The 16,885-nt window shown below is 44.8% G+C and overlaps 1 protein-coding gene and 1 non-coding gene across 2 annotated transcripts in view; one reads left to right on the plus strand and one right to left on the minus strand.

Moving 5' to 3' along the window:
- LOC144482114 (NACHT, LRR and PYD domains-containing protein 3-like) overlaps positions 1-16,885 on the plus strand; it is a 123,382-nt gene that overhangs the window by 84,932 nt on the left and 21,565 nt on the right. The window lies entirely within an intron of this gene.
- On the minus strand, positions 7,420-7,580 carry LOC144482115 (U1 spliceosomal RNA). Its single transcript, XR_013495861.1, has one exon. It is a non-coding gene; the product is annotated as a U1 spliceosomal RNA (small nuclear RNA).

Genomic DNA, 16,885 nt, shown 5'->3' on the forward strand with positions numbered 1-16,885 from the left:
GGTGTGGAATGGACTGCCTGCAGTGATAGTGGAGTCAGACACTTTAGAAACATTTAAGCGGTTATTGGATAGGCACATGGAGCACACCAGGATGATAGGGAGTGGGATAGCTTGATCTTGGTTTCAGATAAAGCTCGGCACAACATCGTGGGCCGAAGGGCCTGTTCTGTGCTGTACTGTTCTATGTTCTATGTTCTATGTTCTATGACACAAAGATCTAGGCCAAAGGCTCTGCAATCTCCTCTCTCGCATCCCAGAGAATCCTAGGATAAATCCCATCCGGCCCAGGGGACTTATCTATTTTTACCCTTTCCAGAATTGCTAACACCTCCTCCTTATGAACATCAATCCCATCCAGTCCAACAGCCTGTCCCTCTCCAGTGTGAATACCGACGAAAAATATTCATTCAGTGCCTCTCCTATCTCTTCAGACTCCACGCACAACTTCCCACTCCTGTCCTTGACTGGCCCTAATCTTACCCTAGTCATTCTTTTACTCCTGACTTACCGATAGAAAGCTTTAGGGTGTTCTTTGATCCTACCCACCAAAGACTTCTCATGTCCCCTCCTGGCTCTTCTTAACTCTTTCTTTAGGTCCTTCCTGGCTAATCTGTAACTCTCAAGCGCCCTAACTGAGCCTTCACGTCTCATCTTAACATAAGTATCCTTCTTCCTCTTCACAAGAGATTCAACCTCCTTAGTAAACCACGGTTCACTCACACGACTGCTTCCTCCCTGCCTGACAGGTACATATTTATCAAGGACGCGTAGTAGCTGTTCCTTGAACAAGTTCCACATTACAATTTTGCCCATCCCCTGCAGTTAACTTCCCCAACCTATGCCAGCTAAATCTCGCCTAATCGCATCATAATTTCCTTTCCCCCAGCTATAACTCTTGCCCTTTGGTATATACCTATCCTCTTCCATTGCTAAAGTAAACGTAATCGAATTGTGGTCACTGTCACCAAAGTGCTCACCTACCTCCAAATCTAACACCTGGCCTGGTTCATTACCCAGTACCAAATCCAATGTGGCCTTGCCTCTTGTTGGTCGGTTACGTTCACCTTAGTGATGGAAAGGGATAGGCATGAACCTCGGGCCAGTGGTTTTAGCTGGGGGAAGGGTAATTATGAGGCTATTAGGAGAGAATTAGGAAACATAGGTTGGACTAGGAGATTACAGGGACTGGGAACGTCCGACATGTGGAGTTTTTTCAAGGAGCAGCTACTGCGAGTCTGTGATAGGTATGTCCCTGTCAGGCAAGGAGGAATTGGTAGGGCTAGGGAACCGTGGTGCACCAAAAAAGTTTCTTTGTTGGTTAAAAAGAAAAAGGAGGCTTATGTTCGGATGAGACGTGAGCACTCGGGTAGTGCACTAGAAAGCTTTAGATTGGCTAAGAGGGAGTTGAAGAGCGAGCTTAGAAGGGCTAAAAGGGGACATGAGAAGACTTTGGCGGATAGGGTTAAAGAGAATCCTAAGGCGTTCTATAGGTATGTCAAGAACAGAAGGTTGGTTAGGGCAAGTTTAGGGCCAGTTATAGATGGCAGAGGGAAGTTATGTGTGGAACCGGAGGAGATTGGTGAAGCATTGAACCAATATTTCTCTTCGGTGTTCACGCAAGGGGACATGAATATAGCTGAGGAGGACACTGGGTTGCAAGGGAGTAGAATAGACAGTATTACAGTTGATAAGGAGGATGTGCAGGATATTCTGGAGGGTCTGAAAATAGATAAATCCCCTGGTCCGGATGGGATTTATCCAAGGATTCTCTGGGAGGCAAGAGAAGTGATTGCAGAGCCTCTGGCTCTGATCTTCAGGTCGTCGTTGGCCTCTGGTATAGTACCAGAAGATTGGAGGTTAGCGAATGTTGTCCCATTGTTTAAGAAGGGGAACAGAGACTTCCCCGGGAATTATAGACCGGTGAGTCTCACTTCTGTTGTCGGCAAGATGTTGGAAAAAATTATAAGGGATAGGATTTATAGTTATTTGGAGAGTAATGAATTGATAGGTGATAGTCAGCATGGTTTTGTGGCAGGTAGGTCGTGCCTTACTAACCTTATTGAGTTTTTTGAGAAAGTGACCAAGGAGGTGGATGGGGGCAAGGCAGTGGACGTGGTATATATGGATTTTAGTAAGGCGTTTGATAAGGTTCACCATGGTAGGCTTCTGCAGAAAATGCAGATGTATGGGATTGGGGGTGATCTAGGAAATTGGATCAGGAATTGGCTAGCGGATAGGAAACAGAGGGTGGTGGTTGATAGTAAATATTCATCATGGAGTGCGGTTACAAGTGGTGTACCTCAGGGATCTGTTTTGGGGCCACTGCTGTTTGTAATATTTATTAATGATCTGGATGAGGGTATAGTTGGGTGGATTAGCAAATTTGCTGATGACACCAAAGTCGGTGGTGTGGTAGACAGTGAGGAAGGGTGTCGTAGTTTGCAGGAAGACTTAGACAGGTTGCAAAGTTGGGCCGAGAGGTGGCGGATGGAGTTTAATGCGGAGAAGTGTGAGGTAATTCACTTTGGTAGGAATAACAGATGTGTTGAGTATAGGGCTAACGGGAGGACTTTGAATAGTGTGGAGGAGCAGAGGGATCTAGGTGTATGTGTGCATAGATCCCTGAAAGTTGGGAATCAAGTAGATAAGGTTGTTAAGAAGGCATATGGTGTCTTGGCGTTTATTGGTAGGGGGATTGAATTTAGGAGTCGTAGCGTTATGTTGCAACTGTACACAACTCTGGTGCGGCCGCACTTGGAGTACTGTGTGCAGTTCTGGTCCCCACATTACAGGAAGGATGTGGAGGCTTTGGAGAGGGTGCAGAGGAGGTTTACCAGGATGTTGCCTGGTATGGAGGGGAGATCCTATGAGGAGAGGCTGAGGGATTTGGGATTGTTTTCGCTGGAAAGGCGGCGGCTAAGAGGGGATCTTATTGAAACATATAAGATGATTAGAGGTTTAGATAGGGTGGATAGTGATAGCCTTTTTCCTCTGATGGAGAAATCCAGCACGAGGGGGCATGGCTTTAAATTGAGGGGGGGTAGTTATAGAACCGATGTCAGGGGTAGGTTCTTTACCCAGAGGGTGGTGAGGGATTGGAATGCCCTGCCAGCATCAGTAGTAAATGCGCCTAGTTTGGGGGCGTTTAAGAGATCCGTAGATAGGTTCATGGACGAAAAGAAATTGGTTTAGGTTGGAGGGTCACAGTTTTTTTTTTTAACTGGTCGGTGCAACATCGTGGGCCGAAGGGCCTGTTCTGCGCTGTAATGTTCTATGTTCTATGTTCTATATTTACATACTGCGTCAGGAAGCCTTCCTGCACACACTGGACAAAAACCGACCCCTCTAAAGTACTCGAACTATAGCTTTTCCAGTCAATATTTGCAAAGTTAAAGTCCCCCAGTACAACTACCCTGTTACTTTCGCTCCTATCCAGAATCATCTTTGCAATATTGTCCTCTACAGCTCTGGAACTTTTCGGAGGTCTATAAAAAACTCCCAACAGGGTGACCTCTCCTTTCCTGTTTCTAACCTCAGCCCAAACTACCTCAGTAGACGAGATCTCATCAAATGTCCTTTCTGCCACCGTAATACTGTCCTTGACTAACAATGCCACACCTCCCCCTCTTTTACCACCTTCCCTGCACTTACTGAAACATCTAAACCCAGGAACCTGCAACAACCATTTCTGTCCCTGCTCTATCCATGTCTCCGCGATGGCCACAACATCGAAATCCCAGGTACCAAGCTCACCCACCTTATTCTGGATGCTCCTGGCGTTGAAGTATACAGACTTCAAATCGCCTTCCTGCCTGCCAGTACACTCCTGTGACTCTGAAACCTCATCCATGACCTCACAACTCTCAACCTCCTGTACACCGGAGCTACAATTCAGGCACCCACCCCCCTGCTGAATGAGTATAAACCCTCCCGAAGAGCATTAGCAAATTTCCCCCCCAAGATATTGGTACCCCTCTGGTTCAAGTGCAGACCATCCTGTTTGTAGAGGTCCCACCTCCCCCAGAAAGAGCCCCAATTGTCCAGGTATCTGAATCCCTCCCTCCTGCACCATCCCTGTAACCACGTGTTCAACTGCTCTCTCTCCCTATTCCTCTCCTCACTATCACGTGGCATGGGTAACAAACCAGAGATAACAACTTTGTTTGTTCTCGCCCTAAGATTCCACCCTAAATCCCTGAATTTCTGCCTTACATCCCCATCCCTTTTCCTACCCATGTCTTGAGTGCCTATGTGAACCAGAACTTGGGGCTGGTCCCCCTCCCCCTTAAGGATATCGAAAACACGATCTGAGACATCGCGGACTCTGGCTTCTGGGAGGCAACACACCAACCGCAAGTCTCTCTCGTTCCCGCAGAATCTCCTATCCGTCCCTTTACCTATGGAGTCCCCAATGACTAATCCTCTACTCCTCTCCCCCCTTCCCTTCTGAGCCACAAGGACAGACTCTGAGCCAGTGACCTGTACACCATGGCTTATCCCTGCTAAGTCCCCCCCCCCCCAAACAGCATCCAAAAGTGTACTATTCCCAATTTCTACGACACTTTATGTTTCTCCCCCCACTTGGATGGCTCCCTGTACCTTGGTGCTGTGGCCAGTTTGCTCATCCTCCCTTTCCCTCCCCTTCTGAGCTGCCGGGCCGGACTCTGCGCCGGAGGCACGGCCACTGTTGCTTCCCCCAGGTCGGCTGCTCCCCCCAACAGTACTTAAACAGGAGTAGTTATGTTTAAGGGGCACAGCCACTGGGGTGCTCTCTAGTACCTGACCTTTCCCCTTCGCCTTCCTAACCATGACCCACTTGTCTGTCTCTTGTGGCCCCGGTGTGACCACCTGCCTGTAACTCTTATCTATCACCTCCTCATTCTCCCTAACCAGACGAAGGTCATTGAGCTGCAGTTCCAGTTCCCCAACGCGGTCCCTTAAGAGCTGCAGCTCGACGCACCTGGCGCAGATATGGACGCCCGGGAGGCGAGCTGACTCCAGGACCTCCCACATCAGACACTGAGAACAACAAACTGGCCTCACAATCATAATTCCTCCTTTCTTCCAATAACACAGAAAAAAAAACTGTCTAAACCTACCCTACCTCTGCCTGTTTACGCCGAAGCCCGATGAGCCACAGCCCGTCAGCTCTCACTCTACTTCCCACTCACTCCACTGCCCGCTCCCGACGCTGCCCGCTCAAAGGTGCGGCCTGCTTTTAAATCCTCCAAAAACCTTCCCAGGCTTCTCCTGGGCCTACTTCCTGTTTTGCAAAAAAACCCTCTGATTTTTAACACAAATTGAACTGAAAAAATAAATAAATAAATCACATACAGGAACACACTCTCTTACTCTCAGCCTGCTCCTGTGGAAAATGAATGCTGGTGAATCTTTGGATTTTTTGCCCCAGAGAGCTGCGGGGAACAGTCATTCAGTTTGTGCAAGACTGAGCTCGATATATTTCCACTGATTAAAACATCAAGAAATGCAGAGATAATGTTGGAGGTGGTGTTGAAGTAAAAGATCAGCCATGATCACATTGAATGTTGGAGCGGGTTTGAAGGACTGAATGACTGACTTCTGCTCCTGTTTGTTCATGTTTTTTTTATTGCAATGGGAATGGAATGTAAGAGTGTGGAAGTTTTGCTGCAGTTTTACACAGCCTTCGTTAGAACGCAACTGGAGAAATGTGTATCATGTTGGGCTCTTTACATAAGAAAGGGTAGAATTATATGAGAACAAGTTCAGAGAAAGTTCACTCGACTGGTTCCAGGGACAGAGAGGTTTATTTATCGAGGAAGATTGGAGCAATGTCTATAAAGTTCAGAAGATTAAAAGGTGATCGCATTGAGACAAATAATATCCTGAGGGGATGAGGGAGGGTGGTTGCTGAGAGGTTGTTTCTTCTTGCAAGAGAGACTGGAACAAGGGGATGAATTTTAAAATGTAATTGTCAGTCCCTTAAGACTGAGAGGAGGAGAAATTTATTTCTTAGATGGTCGTGAGTGAGTGGAACTCTATTCCCTGGAGACTAGTGGAGACAGAGTCATTGAATATATTCAAAGCTGAGTTAGGAATGATTTTGGATTGAGAAGCGAATCAAGGGTTACAGAGGAGCGAGCGGGAAAATACTTGTGACCACAATTAGAACAGCCGTGATGGAGTATGCTCGAGGGGCTGAATGACCTTCTGCTGCTCCTGGTTATTTTGTTCTTATCCCAATACGTCCCTTCGGACTGCTCTCTGTGACCAGTGATGGATACACAAGCTCTATGTTTTGTCCTTACCAGACGCTCTCCTGTGCCCATTCATTAGGCCACCCACTCAACCCGTCTCACCAGCAGTAATTAGCCACTTGGCCCCTAGGCCTTCCTGATCCAGCACTTCATCTTCCATTGGTGTAAGGATGGCAATATCTGGATGTCTCCACTTTTCTTCACTCATTCCCTGATGATGTTTGCTCTTTTTCCAAGCACACAAATTGTTACTCACTCATCAAACACATGCACTAGCCGAAGGTTGTCCACGTGTGGACCAAGGACCAACTGTGACCCTCGAAGCCCCTCAATGCGGCCCCCAGAGCGAGTTTCTAGAATCTCAGTCACAGTTCAGTTTGAATGGAAGAATCTGCATGGAGCTGCTCCTCCAATCACAGGCCGTTTCTTTCCCATGTTAGCTGCTGATAGCTTTTTGAGCCAATCTGCAGCAAATGTGGGAGAGAAACAATTTGTGATTGATGAGGATTAAACTCTAATAATCATCTTTATTTATTACTCATTATTGTGCTCAGCAAGTTGTTTCTTTTCATATCTCAGTTTAGTTTTTAATTGAAATTTCTGCTGTGCCAAACTTTATCATTCTGAAATTTACTCATCGGGCCCTTGAGTGAGAAAAACATTGACATGTGTTTGCCTCCGTGAATACGTTGGTCAACCCTGCTCTAGCCTATGCTGGTGTCAGCCTAACGGACATGTCTCTGACAGTCAATGCTGCTGCCTTTGCATTGCCAGTTTCTGGGTGGAGATGTTCTTTCTGCAATTTCACACTCATCCTTATTCACATATCAGGCTGTGCTGCACTCACCGTGGCAGAACACATCAGGACATTGATCTTTTCCCACTCTGTAACCACGTGTCTGAAACCTGCTCACCTCCCAGCAATCTCCATCCAGACTGGCTTGGAATGATGGGATATCCTCCTCCATTCCTGAGGGGACAGGACGTCCCTCTGAATCCGAGCAGCTGGAGGGGAAGCCACTCCAGGAGGAATTAGTGATTGGGGAGCAACCCTTGTTCTGCTTTCTGTCACTTCAACCCCTCATTCAGTAAGCAGAGCTCCTCACTGCTCCCTCCTGAGCTGCTGTGTTTGAACGTCTCGCTGTTTGCCTTTTGAGATGGTGCCAGCATTGCCTGAAATAAATGGGGCAGTGTGCGAACGCAGTCCCCCACTACCACAAATTCTGCAGTCGAATATCCGGCATTGGGTCATCGCAAAGCTCAGCACACCGAGAGTGTAATGCGATAGCCTCATCCTGGGAGATCAGCCTGCCTGATCATTGACTCTCCCTGACAGATAAGTACCAAACTTTATGGTGTGCGTACGGTTTGTGAAAATAAACCTCCCTGTTAAGTTACAGCAACCCATGTGGTTTTATTCAACATGGTTCTGACGACAGCCTCGTAAAATTGCCTCCACCTCAATTCCAGACCTGAACCAGACACTGTGTAAAACAAATAGGCTTTTCTCGCATGACATCGTCTTCCTTTACAAACCTTGTACAAATCTTTACAAAGCTTGTTCTTGATCCTTGACCGAGCAGCAACATTTTTTTTTGCGACCTGTTCTGTCCAGCACCCTCATTACCTTGAACATTTCTATCAAATCTCCTCTTAGCACTCTTCCCTCCAAGAAGAACAGTCAAAACCTCCTCAATTGAACGTCGTGGCTGAAATTTCACATCCCTGTCACCAATCTTGTAATCCACGTCAGCACTCCCTCCAATGTGTTCAAAGCCTTCCTAAAGTATGACACGCTGAAGTGAGATCTAACTACTGTCTTTTACAGGTTCAGCACAGCCTCCTTGCTCTAGTACTCTATGCCCATATTGACAATCTTAAAATCCCAACTGACTACTGGACAGTCAGGTCAGAACACCGGCTCAGTAGATCATAACTTATTTTTTTTATATTTAGAAATGTAGATGAACAGAATAACAAGGTAGTCAATTAACTTTTGACAATACACTAAAATCTTTGCTAAAAAATAACTATAATGCACCACGACTGCACCCCATCCAACTTCACAGATGTCTACAGATCAGTAAGGATGACACAAGTTACAAAATAGATCTTATGATCTGTTTCAGTAAGTACACAGTCAATGTAAACCAAAAAGCCACCTGTGGTCAGATACACCACTCTCTGAAACTAAGTGACAGATGCCACCCAAAGCACCTTCAGTGGATTCTTCTTCAAATCCCCCCAAATGATTGCCACACTGTGAAAAAACTAGTCTCACTGGGACTCTTGCTTCCACACGAGTGTCCCTAAGCTCCACTCTGGAAAAAAAAAGCAAATGTTGGATCTTTTCACAAACAAAGATGCCTTTTCACAAACCAGATGCCTTCACCAAGAATCCCCCTCCAATAGTTCAATGTTTCCTTTCATTTTTCCTTCATATTCAGCCATGCCAACAGACACCAGTGCCTCATAGTCTGCATGAAGGTGTCACCAACTTTAGGATTATATCAGGTATCTGGATTCTCGTGCGCAAACTTTAAAATGTCTGCATCTCGCAGCCCTGTCTTTAACTGGGAGCCTCTCTCTGCTCCTCTCTTTAACTTCAGGGAGCAGTAGCTTGTTCAGATTCAGGTCTTTTTGTCCCTTTGACGTCTGTCTTCCTGGCACTCCTCTTTTCCTCCCTAGTATCTGACGGTGATTTATCTTTTGTGTTCTGCTTTCTGAATCCCTGCATTGCGCTGCCTCTACTGGCAGCCTCTGCGAACACCGTCTTGCTTCTTGGGTTAACTGGTTGCAACTGAAACTCAGTGCTTCTATCATTCAATTTGGGCCTCCGAATATCAGCAACCGTTTTTGTTAACCTCTATAACTTTTACAACGTCGTAAACATTAAATTAAAATGCAGGAACAGTTTAAACTGAAACCATAAACCCATAGGCAGGCAGCTTTGTTTAACATAAAGCAAAATTAAAGTTTTGGCCCTTTCTGAGCTCACAAGATCAGATACACCAATTAAACTGAAACTCATGAATTATTTCCTAATGCCCACAAACGTAAATTATTTCAAAACAGTAAAGCCCAAGATGCTGTATTCTTTATTAACTGCTACCTACACTTACTCTGCCAACGGCAATGATCGAGGCACATGTATATCCAGTCCCTCTGATCCTGCACTCCGTGAACAATTCTACCGATTATTTTATATTTCTTGCTCATGCACATGTTTCCTGAAAGTATTACCTCACCCGTCTCTGCATTGAACTTAATCTGCCCCTACCTGCGCACTCCATCATGGTCCGTTTTTCAGTCCCAAGCTCCATTCCTCACAGTTTCCGATGCCTCAAAGACTTCCGCGATCAACAAATTTTGAAATGTTCCTCAAGACTGCAAACAACTAGATCATTCATATATATCAGGGAAAAGCAAGGATTCCAATACTGACCGCCAGGGTTCTCCACTACAGACATCCTCCAGCCTTAAAAATATCCATTACTCTTTATTCATCCAATTTTGTATTCACGTTGCTACTTTCCCATTTATTTTATGAGCTTCTGCCTCAAGTCTGTTGTGTCACTGCATCAGATGACTCTTGAATATCCATGTCCACCACATCAACAGCAGACCCGCCATTGACCCTTTCTGTTGCTTCTTCCAATTTACAGCAATATAAAGCCAGTCGCAAACGGCAATTCTTTTCACCAACCAATGAATTTAGTTTCCTCTGTGTCACTATTAGATTCACCATTTCCCTTTTAAACTCCGCGTGGGCCGGCTCAGAGTAGCTGAATGATCAACTGACCCTCCAACCTCAGCTAAGTTTAACACTACTGCTCCAGGCTGGAGCCGCAGACTTGAGTAAATTGGATTGACCCACTCTTTTCGGTTGTGGTTACTACCTCCTGGACCCCTCTTCATCCACTCCAACAAACTGAGGTAGCTGGGAATTAAAACCGTATTAACTGCTTGGAAAGCAACTATGCTCGCTCGTATATCACCAACATTACATTTAGGGACTCCTGTGGTGTAGGTGCACCCACAGTGCTGTGAAAAAGAGAATCCCAGGACATTTGACCCAGTCACTGTGAAGGAACGGCGATATATTTCCACGTCAGGATGATGTGTATCTTTTGAAGGGAACTTCCAGGTGGATATGGCTCCATTTATCTGCTGCTCTTGTCCTTCTAGGGATAGAAATCACAAGTTTGGAAGGTGCTGTGTAACGGGCCATTGGGAATTGTTGCACTGCATCTTGCAGATGGTACACACTGCTAGCTCTATATCTCTGTGGTGGATGAAATGAATGTTGAAGGAGGTGGGTGATGTACCAGTCAACAAGCAGAGTTATCCTGGATGGTGGCGAGCTTCCTGAATCTTGAGCTGCACTCATGCAGACAAGTGGATGGTATTCAATCAAATTCCTGACATGTGTCTTGTTGATGGTCGAAATTTCTTGGGAAGTCAGGAGGTGAGTTACTCTGTGCAGAAATCCTTTCATTTAACCTTCTCTTATAGCCACAGTATTGATCTGGCTCACCTGTTTCTGATCAATGGTAACACCCAAGATGTTGATAGTTGGGGATTCATGGGGATGATAATCCCATTGAACGTAAAGGGAAATGACTGTATTCTCTCTTGGTGGAAATAGTCATCATCTGGCACTTGTGAGCCCTTCCCTTAATATTGTTCAAGTCTTGCTACAGATGGACAGGTCCTGCATCACTGTCTTGCGGAGTTGAGAATGGTGCTGAACGTTGTGCAGACATCATCAAACACGTCCACATCTGACCTGATGATGGAGGAAGTTTAATTGATGAAGCAGCTGAAGATGGTTGGGCCTAGGGCACTCCCCTGAGAAATTCCTGCTGTGACTTCCTGGAGATAAGATGACCCTCTCTTCACCCACTCCAACAAACTGAGAAAGCTGGGAATTAAACTCATATCAATTGCTTGGAAAACGACTCTGCACATTATTATATGACTGTCATTGCATGTAGGTACTCATGTGGTGTAGGTGCACCCACAATGCTGTGAGGAAGAGAGTCCCAGGATTTTGACCCAGTCACTGTGAAGGAACGGTGATATGTTTCCAAGTCAGGATGGCGTGTATCTTGGAAAGGAACGGTCAGGTGGTGATGTTTCCGTTCATCTGCTGCCATTGTCCTTCCAGGGACATAAATCACCAGTTTGGAAGGTGCTGTGTAATGGACCATGGTGAGTTGTTGCACTGCATCTTGCAGATGGTCCAACAACCACAACTATATTCCTTTGTGCTGGTGTTGCTCCAACCGGCAGATAGTTTTTTTCTCTCATTTCCATTGACCTCAGTTTTTCTCTGTCTCCTTTCTGCTACATGTGGTCATATTCTGCCTTGATGTCAAGGGCAGACACTCTCATCTCACATCCTGAGTTCACCTCTGTTGTCCGTGTTAGCATCAAGGCTGTAATGAGGTAGTTAGCAGAGTGACCCTGACTAAGCTCAAGCTCAGATTCAGCAAGCAGTTCATTGCTAATTCAATGCCATTTGATAGTCTCAATGACGCCTCGAGAGTAGACTGATGGGGTGGTAAATGGGCAGATTGGATTTGTTCTCTCTTTTTTGTGTATGGTCATACCTGGGAAATTTCCCACTATTTTGGGTAAATGTCAGTGTTGTAGCTGTATTGGAACAGCTTGGTTCGGGACAGCGCAACATCTGGAGCAGAAATCTTCACTGCAATAAATGGAATGTTGGCAAGACCCATGATCTTTGCAGCACCCTGTGCCTTCAGCTGTTTCTTGACACGATGTGGAGTGAATCGTATTAGCTGAAGACATATTTGTGATGCTGGGGACCTCTGGATGGTTCAGCCACTGAAGTTAGTTACTAATATTTGAGCCATATCTCTTGCACTGATGTGCTAGTCTCCTCCGTCATTAGGATGGGATATTTGTGGAGCCTCCTCCTTCTGTTGTTTCATCGTGCACTACCATTCACAACTGAATGTGGCAGGACTGCAGAGATTAGATCTGAGCCGAGGAAACCAGAATTTCCTGAATGAAGAAATCCCCAGTCAAACTGTCAGTGATATGAAACAGGATTTACTGATCCTTTTCCTATGTGAGGATGTACTGGGAAGAGGGAACTTCCGATAATTCCAAGAGATAGAACACTCGCCATACCAGCAGTAAATATGGAGCCTGTTTAATGTGGAATAAAGTGGGAGACACTCCTTTCCCCATCAAATGTTCAAGCCATTGTGCACTACCATTCACAGCGAAATGTGGCAGGACTGCAGAGCTCAGATCTGAGCCAAGGAAACCAGGATTTACTGAATGAGGATATCCACTGCCGGAAAATCTCCAGTCAAACTGTCAGTGACATGAAACAGGATTTTCTGATAATCCTTTTCCATGTGAGGAGTAAATGTGGAGTCTGTTTAATGTGAAATAAAGTGTGAGACTCTCCTTCCCCCATCAACTGTTCAAGCAGAAATATTTCAGCTTTCTAATGGGAGAATAATCTTTCCTTATTGTATAAAATCCAGGGGATGGATCCTCCACCAAAAGTTAGCATAGCTTCACATTTTAACTCACCCTGAGATATTATACGGATTAATCTAATGTCAACAGTTAAGAAGTACAGGGAATCTCAGCTTTATCATTTAATTCTCAGTAAATTGTACAATTCTCATAAAATCCTGGATTTATGTCACAGCAGAAATGATTTGAATTTCTGGAAACTTTGCAGGGTCAGTCAGATTCAGGAGGGTAATTCTGATGATCAGGAAATGAGACCAGAATGGGGGATATGCTTAAAAATTACTTGCTTGTTCATAGGGTGTGGACTCGCTGGCGAGACTGGCATTCATTGCCCGTCCCTAATTACCCTCACATCTTCTAGGAGCCATTAGCAGTGGGCAACGTATGCTGGTCTCGCCAGCGACACCCAAATCCATGAAAAATTGAACAAAAGTATATATTTTTAGAGGTGTAAAGGTGGTTTTCACCAGTAGTCAAACCAGTGGTAGCGATTGTGTCATCATTTTGCACTGCTATTTTCTTTCCAATTCAACTGAAATGACAATTGTTTACGGTGTAGTATCGTAACTTGAATCAGTTCCCCATTGGTGCTAAATTTCTGACACAAAAATAGACCCAGTTTCTTTTTCTGGTGAAAATGTAGCTGATTTTAATGTGTTTTTAACTCTATCCGTTTAGCTTGGATCACAATAACGTGGGAGATTCAGGAATGAAGGTACTGTCTGCGGATCTGAGGAATCCAGACTGTAAAATACAGGCACTGAGGTAAGTGCCAGACTTTGTGAGATTGTTTATAATAATTGGATGTCTAACACGGTAAATTATTATCAGTGTGAGTAATAGTGTCATTACTAATCACTACACATCATTCCTATCAGTATTAGTGTTGTTGTTAAACACCACGGATTTACTCTGGTTCCTGTAATCTTTCCCTCTCTGACCTCCAGGTCGGAGCATAACAGCCACAGATATTCTCACCTCCGCACTCAGTACAAACCAGTCAGTCATGTGTCGAACCTGAATTACAATAACCAGCAAGATTCAGAAGTGAAAGTTTTAATTATTCATTTATAATTACTCTCAAAGCATTCATCAGAAAAAAAAAGATGAACAAAACAATTAAATGCTTATAGAAATACCATAGATGGGACGTCACATGTTCAAACTATTTAATTTGTCATTCAGATTATAGATGTTTAAGTCTGTAAGCTTCTCAGTTTCATTAAAAGTATAAAACTGCAGTATATCGGAAAGGCAGTTAAACAATGACATTGAAATCTGATGAGTTTTATCCCGAGGGATTCACTCTCAAATATGTGTTAAACGGAGCTGAAGGATCATTTTAAAAGTGAAGGCAGAGATCGAGGTGGAGAGGATTAGGAGGGGATTTCCAGAGTTTACAGCCCAGGACCTCTTACACCCCAGGAGGCGGGACAGTAAGTTACAATGCAGAAATAAGAATGGATATAGATAGGTTAGGAGAGTGGGCCAAAATGTGGCAGATGGACTTGAACGTGAATAAGTGTGAGGTCGTGCATTTTGGTTGGAAAAATGGCAAGGCGACTTATTATCTAAATGGGGAGAGACTTCAGGGTGCTTCGGTGCAGAGGAATATGGATGTCCCCGTTCATGAGCCCCAGAAAACTAGCATGTAGCTATAACAGATAATGAAGTAAGTGAATGAAATGTTGGCATTTGTCGCTAAAGGAATAGAATATAAAAGTAACAAAGTATTTTTACAACTATACAAGGTGAGGCCGCACCTGGAGTATTGTGCATAGTTCTTTGAGGAAAGATGTAGTGGTATTGGAGGCAGTTCAGAAGAGGTTCACTAGATTGATTCCAGAGGTAAGGGGTTTGTCGTATGAAGAGAGATTGAACAGTTTCGGCCCATACCCTGTGGAATTTAGAAGAATGAGGGGAGTCAAATTGAAAGGTAGAAGATGATACAAAGTACGGATAAAGTAGCTTCCGCTGGTGGGGCATTCTAGGACGAGAAGTCCTTGTCTTAGGATAAGGGGTGGCAAACTTAAAACAGAGTTGAGGAGAAACTACTTCTCCCGAAGGGTTCTGAATCTGTGGAATTCGCTACCCCAAATTGCGGTGGACGCTGGGACAGTGAGTAAATTTACGAAGGATTTGGACAGATTTTTAATTGGTAATGGGTTTGGAGGGTTATGGGGAGATGGTAGGAAAATGGGGATGAGGAGCATATCAGCCAGGATCGAATGGCGGAGTGGACCCGATGGACCGAATGGCCTAATTCCGCTCCTGTATCTTATGAACTCATGGATTTATGAACTCAAGGCTCAGCTCAGCTGCCAACGGTAATAATCACAGTCAGAATAGTCAGAATTATATCACTATTAATAATGGGCAGTGTTTTTAATAACACAAATATTGATACTACAATAGAAGTATCTATAGCTATCAATATTCATGTTAGAAACGCTGTCCGCTATTAATAGACACATAACCAGCTTGGCACCAAAAATGAAGACCATGAAATAAAACAGGCAATGGCAGCATGGATATGAAGTTATCTGTGAGCCAGACAGGAGTGGCGAACTGTACTCTTTCAGTTAGAGGAAGATTACAGCGGCTTTTCCCAGCAATCAGTACAGTGTTACTATGGCTAATTGTCTTTACATATATTAACATATTCGACTTGGGTTTATCTAAAAATGAGATGTGAACCTGGTGAAGTTCCAGCACACGGCCACTTGCAGACCAGAGAGCGGAAGCAGCATATGATAGACCGAGCTCAATCATACCAAAATCAAGGTCAGAAGTGAGGATGCTCACTAATGATTGTACAATGCTCAGTACTGATCAAAATTCCTCAGATATTGAAGCAATCTATATCAACAAACAGCAACACCTGAACAAAACAGAAAATGTTGGGAAACTACAGCACGTCTGACAGCATCTGTGGAGAGAGAACAGCTAACGCTTCGAGTCTGGATGACTCTTCATCGGAGCTAAGGGCTGAAGAACATTCAGGCTTAACCTGATGAATAGCAAGTAACGCTTCACGTGCAGGATGGTGTGTGCCAGGCAAGGACGATCTCAAACAGAAGGTAATCTAACCATATTCCCCTTACATTGAATGGCAGCACCATCGCAGAATCCTCGACCATCATCAGCTTGGATGGGAACATTGAACAGACACTGAACTGTGAATACTATGGCTCCAAGAGTAGATCAGAGCGTGGGAGTTCGCAAATGCTTGTCCTCCATCTGCAAGGCACCAGTCAGCAGTGTGATGGAATCCGCTCATCTTGCTGGAATGAGTGCAGCTTCAGAAACACTCAAGAAGCTCATCCATGGCAGAGGAGCCCACTGGATCAGCAGGCCATTCACCAAATTAAATATTGACTCTCTCCACCATTGACACACTGTGGCAGCTGTGTGCACCACACACAATGTGGACTGCAGCAACTCACCAAATTTCCTGAGACATCATATTCCAATTATGTGCCATCTATCACCTAGATGGGCAAGGATATCAGAAGAATGGAACACCAACCAGCTTCAGATTCGTTTCCAAGCCACACACCATCCTAACTTGGAAAATACTGCGTTGGCGTCACTACTATGGCATCATAATCCTGGATGTCCCTTCCTAACAGCATTGCACCAGGTGGCTGCAGAATTTAAGAAGATGGCTCTCCACCACCTTCTCAAGGGCAATTGGGAATGGGCTACAAGTGTTGGCATTCCCCGTGACACCATCATCTCACGAACAAATTAAGACCAGCGCTACCCACAAGGAATGAGTAATTGTGTCTGTGTGTAACCCAAACACAGTTACAGAGGAGAAACACATCAGCTGCAACAAGGCAACTAAAGTGACCATTGAGCAGACCAGAAGAATTCTAAAGATAGATCTGTTGGAACCCTTCAATATATCCAACAAGGGTCTCAGCTGTCCTGGTATTGTGCTCTGTCCTATTCAACCTGGAGTCAGAGTGGAGAAGCTTTGAACAAAGTGTGATGGCATACAATGTTGACCAGATGCTTCATTCTGAGGAACCAAATGGAGGACAGCCAAGGTCATGGGGTCTATGTCAGGGAGGGTCAAGATTCAGTGATACAGACATGTTTTGCATAAGTCACACTCACAC

This window comes from Mustelus asterias (assembly GCF_964213995.1).
Source record: "Mustelus asterias chromosome 26 unlocalized genomic scaffold, sMusAst1.hap1.1 SUPER_26_unloc_18, whole genome shotgun sequence".
NCBI lineage: Eukaryota > Metazoa > Chordata > Chondrichthyes > Carcharhiniformes > Triakidae > Mustelus > Mustelus asterias.